The sequence below is a fragment of the Nicotiana attenuata genome, chromosome 12 (assembly GCF_001879085.1).
Source record: "Nicotiana attenuata strain UT chromosome 12, NIATTr2, whole genome shotgun sequence".
NCBI classification, from domain to species: Eukaryota; Viridiplantae; Streptophyta; class Magnoliopsida; order Solanales; family Solanaceae; genus Nicotiana; species Nicotiana attenuata.
In genome coordinates, this window is record NC_032000.1 from 4,106,375 (window position 1) to 4,119,114 (window position 12,740).

Here is a 12,740-nt window from a genome sequence, read left to right on the forward strand (position 1 = left end):
ATATATATATATATATATATATATATATATATATATATATATATATATATATATATATATGTGGTATAAATACAAATAAAAAACATATGACATATTGATGGAATATCATTGTAAATTATCACAATATAATATACTTGTAATATATTAAAGGTATATTTTGAGTTACAATAAATTTATACAGAAAAAAGTAAAAAACTCCACAACAAAAAGAAATCCTAAAATTCTCATTGTGCAGAGGGAATTATTTTTGGGATATTCTTCTTTCAGAATCTTTGATATATTTGGGTTAGTATTATTTATGGAAGAGAAAAAAGAAATTATGAAAGAGTAAAAAAAAGAAAATATAGTAAAAAGTATGTTAATATAGAGGGATCCTTAGTTAATGGAGTTATCAACGTAAAAGTGCTAAAAAAAAATAAAAAAGTGTACCGTTTTTTAAATAAACAAAGCCTACTATCATTTATGAGAAATAGGAGAGGGCAAACATGTAAAAATCTCTTGCCCACTTCTGCTACTACAACTTCCTCTGACCCAGAGATTGGCAATTCCAATGAGTCCATCTATATCATCTTCATTTTTGTCTTGGTAGGTAATATCAAAATAAAAACAAAAAGGAAACTACAATTTTTTCCCAACTATTTGGTGTTATTGACAAAAATATCCTTATGTATTAAAAAGAAGAAAAAAAAGTGAAACTAAGGCGAATCTAAAAAGGGAGAAAAAGATTTTTTATGTTATGAAATAATAAAAGTAGAAGAACAATATTGCAGAGAAAGAGAGAGAAAGGATTCTTATTGATTTGGGGTGTATTACAATGGAATAGAACCCTCTATTTATAGGGAAATGGTGACTTAGCCACCAAGCAATGAACCCTAGAATATCTCTAAATATAGACATTCACCATAAATAAAATTCTATTTATAACACTCCCCCTTGAATGTCTATTCAACAGATAATGTGCCTCGTTAAAACCTTAACTAAATAAAACCCAGTGGGAAAAAAATTCTAGAGAAGGAAAAAGAGTACACATATCTAACAATACGCCTTTTGGTTGCCACGTTAAAAACCTTGCAAGGAAAACCTAGTGGGACAAAACCTTGTAAGGGAAAAAGAGTACAACGCGTATTAACTCCCCCTGATGAGAGCATCAATTCACATCTTTAAGCATTTGCATTCCAGTCTTGTGCACCATCTTCAAAAGATCTTTGGTAGAGATTTGATAAACAAATCAGCCATATTAACTTGAATGAATATATTGCACCTTGAAATCATCATTCTTGATAGATATGTAATATCTTCATCAAATGCCCGCGGAATGACTTTTCAATATCTCCATAGAGGTAATCTCGCTATCACATTATCATGCTTATAGTTATAGCAAGATACATATGTGCACAAATTGCACTTAGGATGTAGTACTTCATGACCATGAATTCTATATGTTTTAAGCAATTTAAATCCTTCAAGGATTTTTAAGTTATATAAGCCATATAATAGACTTTAGATGCAAATCAAGTTTTCATGTCATGCTAGACATATAAGATATCGAAAACTGATTGCACATACCATTGACTTTATACTTTCAAGTGTTTGAACTACATGCATGTTCAACACTACATGTCTTTCATATGAAACCAATTCTATTCGAAATTGTTTCACAAGACTTAAGATCTTCATATATATTTAGCGCTATCATAGATGTCGTCGACAAACATTTTATATCGGTTCCAACCTCCTTATTTTTCATAAAGACATAACATAGAGATCTCTTCATTCATATTTTCAGGTACCTGAATTTCTCTTTGAGATTTTATGAAGCATTATGTCATATGATCTTCTAGATCACTTGCCTCATTTATTATGATCATTTTGATCATTTGCTCATCTTCTTTATCAAGAAGTTGATTTGAAACCGATTTGTCTATATGCTTTAAGCGTACTATAGACTTTGTCCTTCTAGGACTTAATATGAGCATTTGCAATGAGAATATAGTTACTTTCTTTGGGCCAGCAAATGCATCTGGCATGCTTTGCAATATATTGCAAATGAATTATCTTTTTATGAACTTCAAGTTTATATTATCTTATTCGAGGATCTAGATGTACAAATGATAATTCATTCCACGTAACTTTTTCTCAACTGTTTATCATGTCTCCCCCTCATGTTAGAAAAACTAACTTGTTTCCTCAACATTAAGAACTCATCTTTTTGCGTTATGGTATTAATCAAAATATACCCCGCACATCAATGATAATAAGATGGAATTATTTGGTTCCTGACCCTGAAACCACTTGTGAGAGGAGAAAATAATATACTTTCGTATATAATGTATATCAAACTGATATAGATAACTTTGTTCTCATTAGCAATAGTTTAGATATTAAGTGGAGGCACTCAATAAATCATTTTGCTAAACCAACTGTGATGTAAACCAACTTATCAAGATAAACAATCTTGAATAGGAAATCTGGAAATTATGCTCAAATTAAATTATTGAGCAAGTTACCTCGCACACACCGGCCAGGTTGCGGGTTAATAATAATTGCACATGTAACCATCTCATAGATGCATCTTATGTGGTATACATGGCGGGTGAATGGGCCCATATTCACCTTTGATATTTCCAGCATTCATGGGATTCAATCCCAATTTTAGTTAGTCAATTAATTAATGAGAACAAGCATTATAAGAGAATTCGTAAAGAACTTCTAGTTCTTTAATATTTACCCATGTGAATTCTCGTTTATTTTTGCACATCATGCTTAAATTGATATGGCTAAACCAATTATGCCAACTGAATAAATTATCAATATTGATAAACTTCAGCTTTACACCATGATGTGTGCAATTATGAATAAACTCTAAGTTTATTATGATATGGATTTTTATATAAATAAATATCCACTTTATTGTGGTATTCTTTTATTTGTGTAGTACAAACTGGAGAATAAAACGGATAGCTTTTCACATACATATTACCCAGCTACAAGTTGTAGTAATAGAAGATATTAAATCTTTCCTTTATTTATAGTCTCAATATAATCAACCGCTTTCGCGTATACTTTGGAAACTGAATAAGTTTCTTTGAGACTTACTACAACACAATACCTCATTGGTAATCAATTGTGTTTCTCCAAAATAGTATAATTGGCTCTTGTAGAGTTCTCAATTAATTTTGTAGTACCACATATTCGTCAACACCCATAAGGTGAATATCTCTTTTAAAGAGAAAGTTATACCATTATGGTTATGGTCAAAATTATATGCAAGATATGTTTCTTGCATTACCGTTGTCTTTTAATAATCACAATGCCAAAATATTTTGGCGTACAATAGGTACGTGACCAATGACCATTCATGCCATTCTTATTCATTTCTTATATCATCTCAAACCTCCTTTTAGAGGTGAGTGCGGTATATTCACTACCACTAGCACGTTCATATTCTTTGAAGAATGAATATGTATTCATAAATCAGATGTTGTCACATTCACATCATGAATGGACCATAATCATCTATATGTGCTTTATAAAATCTCATGTCAAATCGATGACAAATATTACTTTCACAGAGTGAAGGATTATTTTGAGAATCCTTATTATTCTCCTTATCACAATGATGACGATTATAATTTCGTCTATTGTCACGTCCACATCCATTAATACATTCATAGTAATAATTTTGTCTTCTTTCAGACTTATCACATTCTTTTAAGGGAATGAGAATGGAGCAAATTCAATGGGACGTGTTTTCAATAGTTTGCCCACAATCATACATGAATTTCATCATGGCAAGGCATAGAAATTTTACCACTTCAGGTGGTTGTAATTTCTTACAAACTTCATTAGAGTTATAATCAAACTTTGTTGTCTTTGCTTGTATATAAAATCAAAGTATAGAATAAAAGAGAAAAATACGGTAAAATACTTACCTTAAATCCAAAATTTAATCATGAAGAAAGTTCATAGAACTATTGACAATCATTATGCTCAATCCAAAAGCTTCTACTCAATTGGTTAGAGTCTCGTGCTGATAACGTGTTATGAAATAATAAAAGTAGAAGAACAATATTGCAGAGAAAGAGAGAGAGAAAGGATTCTTATTGATTTGGGGTGTATTACAATGGAATAGAACCCTCTATTTATAGGGAAAGAGTGACTTAGCCACCAAGCAATGAACCCTAGAATCTCTCTAAATATAGACATTCACCATAAATAAAATTCTATTTATAACATTTTATCATTAATTAGTCAACCAAAGAATTTTCTTCTCTTTATATTTGGTTCGATGGACCTGAGCCTATGTTGAATCTAGGGTGGCAATTTGAGCCCAAACCTATCTAACTTGTCCAATCTGTCCAGATATTAATGGGTTGAGTTACAAACATTTTAGCTCATTGGTCAATTTGGGTTGAGACCAAATTAACCCATTATATTTTATAGCCCATTCTGACCCATTAAGCAGCCCAAATACAACCCATGAAATCACCCAAAAACTAATATATAAATTTATTTAGTTGCCCCAATTTTTTTTTTTTTTTTATATTTTCAATTTTATGTTATTTTGTTTTTCTGCACACACCCCCGGGCCGCAAAACCCCCCTCCCCTTCAATTTTTTTTTCTGCACCATCCACCCACCCTACCCCCTCCCTTAAAAAAAGAACGTTTTTTTTTTTTTGTATTTTCAATTTTCAATTTTTTTCTGCACCACCCACCCACCCCACCCTGCCCTTCCCTCCACCACCCTAAAAATATTTTTTTTTTACTTTTATTTTGTATTTTTTTTCTGCACCACCCCCCCCTCCCACCACCACCCGCAAAACCCTCAAAAAAAATTTTGCTTTTTTTTTTATTTTCAATTTTCTGTTTTTTATTTTTTTTCATTTTTATGCATCACCCACCCGCCCCAACCCCCCTTCCCACCCGCCCACCCCTACCCCACCCCCCCAAATTTTTTTCAACTTACACATTTTAAGGTAGAAGGTTTTTTTTTTTTTATGCAAGATGAGCATGGTTCTAAAACATGGGTCAAGTTGGGCAGGTTGGGTTATGACCCATTGTTTAGTCCATCTTGACCCAGCCCATCTTAGCCCAAGTACACTTTGGGCTGGGTGGCCAATGACCCATTTACTGACATAACCTATCTTGACTCGCCCAAATTCAGCCCAACCCGCCCAGTTGCCACCCCTAGTTGAATCCATGGGTAGGCAAGAGAGAACAAGACGAGCTAAAACATCTTAATAGCCAGCCAAAAATCATAAAAATATACATATATTTCATAGAGATGAAAAAAAAGTCTGCTTGTAAGCGCAACTACAAGATTTTGAAAGGAGGTTGGTGAAGAATTTAAGAATTTAAATAGACTAAGTGCTAAACACCTTGGAAATCCACAATGCATTAATGTATTTGTGATTTGCTTCCACTTTTAGCTCACTAGTTAAAGAAGTAGGACAGTTCTACACCAGAAAATTCTATGATTTTCCTCTATATAATTCATTATCTACTCAAAAGTTCAGATGGTATCTATAGAAAAAGGTGTAATATGATTATTTCTGATTGAATAACCTGAAAGCAGTGGGCTTAGTATACATTCATGAGATATTGTCACTGAAACGCAATGATGAATAACATTAGTGTTACCTTCTGAAGTAATCATATCCACATCCAAATGCATTCTGAAGGTGGGTCTTGGAGCAACGTTAAATTTGTCTTTCTGTGACCTATAGGTTACGAGCTCGAGCTGTGGAAGCAGCAACTAACGCTTGCATTAGGGTAGGCTGTCTACATCACACCCCTAAGGTTACGGCTTTTTCCGGAACCCTGCATGAATACAAAATATTTTGTGTACCAGATTACTCTTCTTACGGAAAGAAAAGGTTGGTTTTGTTTCTTTCCATGCATATATCTAAGTCTAAATGGTCTAAATTAACTGATACATATGCTGTTGATATGTATAAATAAGGGTAGTCCAGTGCACTAAGCTCCCGCTATGTGCAGAGTTCAGGGAAGGGCCATATCACAAGGGTCTATCGTACGCAGCCTTATCCTGCATTTATGCAAGAGGCTGTTTCCACGGCTCGAACCCGTAACCTCCTGATCACATAGCAACAATTTTACCAGTTATGCCAAGACTCCCCTTCTTGATAGGTATAAATACTCGATAAAATAGTTATGGCGTATAAAAGTTGATCCGAACACAATAATTATGAAACAAACCAAAGATTGAAGTTAAAGGCAATACTTTCTTGAAAAGGAACCTCTTCTCTAGAAACGACTTAGTGAATAACTTATGCTATACACAACATCAAGCTGTGGTCCTTATGTGATTGATAAGAACATGAATGAAAAATATGCAGAAAAGCCAACTTTTAAATTATGTCTTCCTCTTATTTAAGGCCCCATTTGTCCATAATTTTTTTTTAAAAATGTGTTATGTCCATGAAATTTTTCTAAGTTTCTGAAAATGAATTTTTTTAAAAATTCACTTTTTCAATTTTTTCACTCACAAAACTGCAATATTTTTTCAAGTGTAATGTATGTCCAACCATAATTTCAAATTTTAAATACTATTTTTTTTAAAAATTACAATTTTTATGTCTAAACGCCTACTTAGTATTGCTACTTAGTCAACTTTTTTTCACATACATACGCTTTCAATTATTCCATCGTCAGTTACCAAAAAAACAAATAAAAAAAATCAAGTGTCACATCTTTTAGGCTAGAAAAAGGTAGGGCTTCTATTTTCCTTGAATGATTTGAAAGTTTGTTTGTCTTTACGTGCTGGCTTGGAGTGGAGAAAGAATATGTGCACAAAAAAAGATACTCACAATAAGCAAGAAAGGTATGAAAAAACTCCCAATTGAAAGAATGGTAGTCTTTAATTGGCTGAAATTATGTGGAACTAAAAGCATCAACTTGGCCCTTCTAATTATCATAAAGTAAAATAATCTAAATGTAAAATATGATAGTACAATATATTATGAGGATTTGATTTTGATTTAAGTTTTGAAAATATGTGGTGTTCAAATTGCTTTTTAAAAAATGCGGTGAAAAACGTTTAATCAGTCATGTAGTATAAAAATTAATTGCTTGTAACTCCAAATCATACAAATTTTGGTGCTATTAACTTTAATGTTCCATTTTCGAAAAAATAATAACAATACTCTCTTATGTTTGAGAGTTAATCTACGATAATCTTTCAAATATACATCAATTTTAAGTAGGTGTTAAGTCCTTCATATTTACTAAAATTGAGCATATTTAATTTCTATTATTATTAAAACACATGGCGAGTTATCTTCGGCGTAATTAGCCTATAGAAAGTAGGTGAGTTGTTTAAATTAAATTGGGACATACTTCTTCGAATTTATTTCCTCCCAATTTTTATCTTAAGAAGCATAGGCGGATGATTGGTCATATATATATATATATATATATTCTTTTCTTCTCAAGCACTTGCTATTTCATCTTCTCTTAGATAGCTTATCTTCCGATTCAATGCCATCAAAATGTACTTAGCATGCCTACTTTTCCTTATTAGTTCAAATAGCCCTAGCTAGATTCTCAAGCTCTGATAAACCCGCAACAAGAACAGCCTTTATTTTATGCCGTGCCGAAAGGACTAAGAGCTCTTATTCCGCAGTCTTTAGCACATAGCAGTCGACGCAGTACTGATTCCTGGCGGTTCCGCTAATCTTCCTATGCCATCATAGATATGCCGGTCATTAGAAGGAAGAACCGCCATAAAAAGATTCCTCGTGTATCATCTGTAGCAAAACTATGAACGGGAGCTAGCAATCCGGACCGTATTGAAAAGGTTCCTGAGACACAGCATGGAAAAGTAACAATATTAAGAAACGAGGTCCAAGAATGAAGAAGGGGTAGAATTACTGAATGAATACGAGTATATATATTATATATATATATATATATATATATATATATATATATATATATATATGGCTAAGTTAAAGAAGAGTCTTATTCAAAACAATTAAATACACCATTTGATTTGCTTCCTTCAACCCTCAATTATATGAAATAACGAATGATTAGTGTTATCCCTCAATTTTCCTTGTTGTTGTTTCACTTTCAAGAATGTTATACTATTCTAGCTAGATATGGGGGAGAATTAAATTTGTAGAAGAAAAAGGGAATATGATTGTTCACTCAACTATAATGTTGTGTCCTTTGGAATAAATCATGTTCTCATTATCGTGTTCAGACTAGTTGCTAAAATTCGACTATACTATCTATTGGTACCACTTAATTTCTAAGTTAAAGTTTGCAGCAATTAACAATTACTTGAACTTCCAACTCTTTTCCTGTAGTGTACAAGCACAGCTGTAAATCTTAGTTGAGGATAAAATTTGAGTTCTACAAAATAAAAGTATAGGAATTAATTCCCTAATGGTGGTGTTTAAGACGTTAACCACAAGAAGATAGAAGAGGGAGAGCTGTCACGACCCGGAATTCTCACATCGGGACCATGATGTCGCCTAACATTTTACTTGCTAAGCAAGCCACCGTTGAAATAGTTTTTAGCCATTTTTAACAAATCAAATTAATTGATACTAATTAAACTGAAATAAGTGAAATAGAATTGAAATAGAGTGAGAAAAACCATAATAACCGCAATATCTAGATACAATCCCAGAACTGGTGTCACAAGTGCACGAGCGACTAGAATAATACAGATAATAATCTGAATAAAAGTAAAACTGTCTGAAATGAAATAAACAGCTAGGATAAGGTAGAATGGGACTTGAGGGCTGCAAACGCCAAGCAGTTGTACCTCAAGTCTCCAATCCGGCAACCAATCCAAGCAATCTACTGACCGCCGCTAGGGCCGACTCTAAAATTTGCACAAGAAGTGTAGAGTGTAGTATGAGTATAACTGACCACATGTACTCTGTAATTGCCGAGCCTAACCTCGACGAAGTAATGACGAGACTAAGACGGGTCACTTACAATAACCTGTACGCTGTATAATAATAATAATAATAACAGGAAAGAAGAACAGGAAAAATAAGGCAGTTAACTTATGAAAGTAAAATCAATGCTCGAAATTAGTAAAATCAGAGATATCGGTGCTCAGAATCTTGTACGAAAATATTGAAAGCTAACGCAATGCACAATGAATACCAAACACACAACCCGTTGCGGCGCGCAATCCGATCCCACTATACAAATACAATCCTCCCTTATTTCACCATATCAATAACAAGATAACATATAAAATCCGTTTCGAGGCGCAACCTGATCCCACCATATCAATATAAATCCTCCCTTATTTTACCATATCAATAGCATGAATAACATCTGTTGTGGCGTGCAACCCAATCCCACCATATCTATATCAATTCTCCCTTATTTCACCCGTTGTGACGTGAAACCCAATTCATAAACAAAATCAATAAATGTGATCAAATTCAACAACTCAATTCACAAGAATTTCTACGACTAAAGATTATGAAAGCAAAGCAATAGGGAACTCTGTATCAAGTCAACGAATGCTACACTTAGTCCAAAATAACAAGACAAGTCAAATATATGACAATTAAAGTGTACAAGTAAGACAATTAAAGCAAGTAGCAATTAATCATGGAAGCGTGGGAGAAACATACATTTTATTATGCGAGAAATAATTGACAACTAGCAAGTTAAATCATAGGAAGCAATTAAAGCATGTAACAGTTAAGACTTGAAATAAAATAATTAATAAAATACGGGAAAGCATAAAAACAAGTATTTGACGGCGTATATATACTTGTCACCTCGCATATATGATGCTACACATGAAATTCACATAGCAAATAGCTCAAGGGTTCCTAATTCCCTCAAATCAAGGTTAGACTAACATTTACCTCGGTCTGCAAGCAAATCAAAGCTTAACCAGGGCTTTTCTTTTAAAATCCGCCTCCAAACCAATCGAATCTAACAAAAATCAACTCAATAACATCAAACAATGCTAGGGAAATCAATTACAATACATAAAGTTAAGATCTTTATACTTTTCCTAAAAAGTCAACAAAAGTCAACCCCGCGCTCGCTTGGTCAAAACTCGAGATTCGGACCAAATCCCAATTATACATTCACCCCCGAGCTCGGTTATATAATTAGTTTCGAAATCCGATCTCAATTTGAGGTCTAAATCCCAGATATACAAAACCCCTAATTCTTCCCAAATTCCTAATTTTCTACCTTGAAAGAACATAGATTAAGATTAGAAATTAATGAGTGTTGATGGAAATGGAAGAAGACAAGCTAAAGTACACTAACCTATAAAAGGGTGATAAAATTTCTCTTCCAAATTGCCTCTAGGCCGAGCTCTAATGAAAAGATGGTGAAAAATAGGTGAAATCCCGTGTTTGGGATCTTTTTAAAGTGTGGGCGTCAGGTGTTCATCGCGTTCGCGAGACACCAGACGCGATCGCAAAGCAGCAGCAGCCAAAGGCCTACGCGTTCGAGTGGGGATGTGCGCGTTCGCGATGGTCTATCCCCCCGGCCATCGCGTTCGCGTAGAGCAAACCCCAGATCCCCCTCCCAGACCCCTTACTCTTCGCGTTCGCGTAGTGCTGGTCGAGTTCGCGAAGGGTGATCCCACCACAGCTTCGCGTTCGCGTACACAGCCTCGCGTTTGCATAGAGAAAAACTTCCCCGGCCCAGATTACTCTTCGTAATCGCGGGAGTATCTTCGCGATCGCGAAAAAGAATACACCAAATACAACAGACTTCCAAAAACCAGAAATTTAGTTTAAAATCATCCGTAGCCTATTCGAAACTCACCCGAGCCGCTTGGGCTCCAAGCCAAATATGCATACAAGTGTAATAACATCATAGGAACTCGCTCGCGCTATCAAAAATTTAAAATAACACCTAGAACCACGAATCAGACAACAAAATAATTAAAATTTTCAAAGATACTCAAGAACATGGAATTTTATAACCGTACGTCCGAATCACGTCAAATCAACTCCGTTTTGCACCAAATTTTGCAGACAAGTCATAAATACTGAAATGAACCTATACCAGGTTCCGGAACCGAAATTCAAACCGGTAGCAGCAATGTCAACCTACGGTCAAACTTAGAAAGTCTTTAAACCTTTAAATTACAAGTTTTCAACAAATTACGTTAAATCGAGTTAGGGACTTCCGAAGTCGATTCCGGGCATACATCCAAGTCCCAAATCACCATTCGGACCACCTGAACCGTCAAAATACTGATCCGTGTCTGTTTACACAAAACGTTAATTGTAGTCATCTCTAATCGGTTTTAAGGCACGATTTCACATTTTCATTCATTTTCTCATAAAAACCTTCCGGAACAAGGACACGGACTGCGCATGCAAATCGGAAAATAGGAATGAAGGGTAAAACTATAAATAACCTGTTGGGTCATCACAAGAGCCCACAGTGGCGGAGCCAGAAGCGTGGATATGGGTTCGACCGAATCCAGTAGCTTTTCTTGTACGGTGAATTTGTATTAAAAAATTCATTAAAAATATAAAAAAATTAAATTTAAAATTCAGTTATTAACATTTGATCGTCATTCTGAAATCCAAAATCCATATAGTTAGAAATCCTGATTCTGCCATTGAGAGCCCACATTGTAGTTTTGCCAACCACATACTCACAAGCATCCAAAATCCAAGCCAAGACTACTGAGCAGTTTTACTTTTCAGAGAAATAGCCCTCAGTTTGTCACCTGATTTCCAATGTGCGCATCACTTTCATTTTTTTACTTGTCTTTCTCATAATCTAATAGCCTACAACTCTTTCACTTGGATTCCTATCTGCAATCATAATTTTGAATTGCCAAATCTGCTATCCTACTTAAAAAGAAAAAAAATCCATCAACCCTCAAGGATTTAAGGGTCTTTGGACGGTGGGGTGGGGGTGGGGTTGGGGTGGGTGGGGTGGGGGGTTAAATAGGAATTTTGTTGTATAACAATGATGTCCGAAGTATCCTACGCACATATCAACTATTCTATCGGATATTTTGTATACCTTTTATCTGCATATGCACCAGATAATTTTGTCTATCAAAGCTTAGGCAGATAGAAAGAAATCGGTTAGCTTTTTTCTTTTCTCTATTTGGATAAATAGGAATGTTAACAATATTTTTCATTGAATATAAGTAGCTCTTAATTGGTGTATAACATATTTATATATCACTTAAAATATACTAGTACTATCTTTTTCTCTCATACATTTCAAAAACCTAATTATACATCAGACATTCAATATCTATGTTGTATTTGCTTCTCATAAGTCATAAGTACTTGTTCAACTAAGTGTACTATTTATTTTAAGAGACTACATAAGTATGAAGTTCCATAAAAAGTGCGTGACTATCCTTGTGCTTTATAAGGCCAACTAAAAGTATGAAGTTCACAAATTTACTTATTCTAGTTGTCTTAGTAGCGGCACTAAATAATACTAATTGGATCATTTAATGGAACATATTTTATTATTGAATGCTTGATTTATTGAATAAAAATAAAATATATCGGGTATAATAAAAACAAGAAAATGTTGTTTAGTCAACAAGATTATCGTTTCGTTTCATACAAAACGAAGAATAAAAATATCAAAGAAGCAGACAAAATTTGTCAATTAATGAAAGTGTTACGAAGGGTCATTTGTATTTTGTAGTAGCCTTAAAATTCAACAACTTTTTACAACCTCAACTTTTTCGGAGACATCGAAACCCACCTTATTTCACCTCACACCCCCT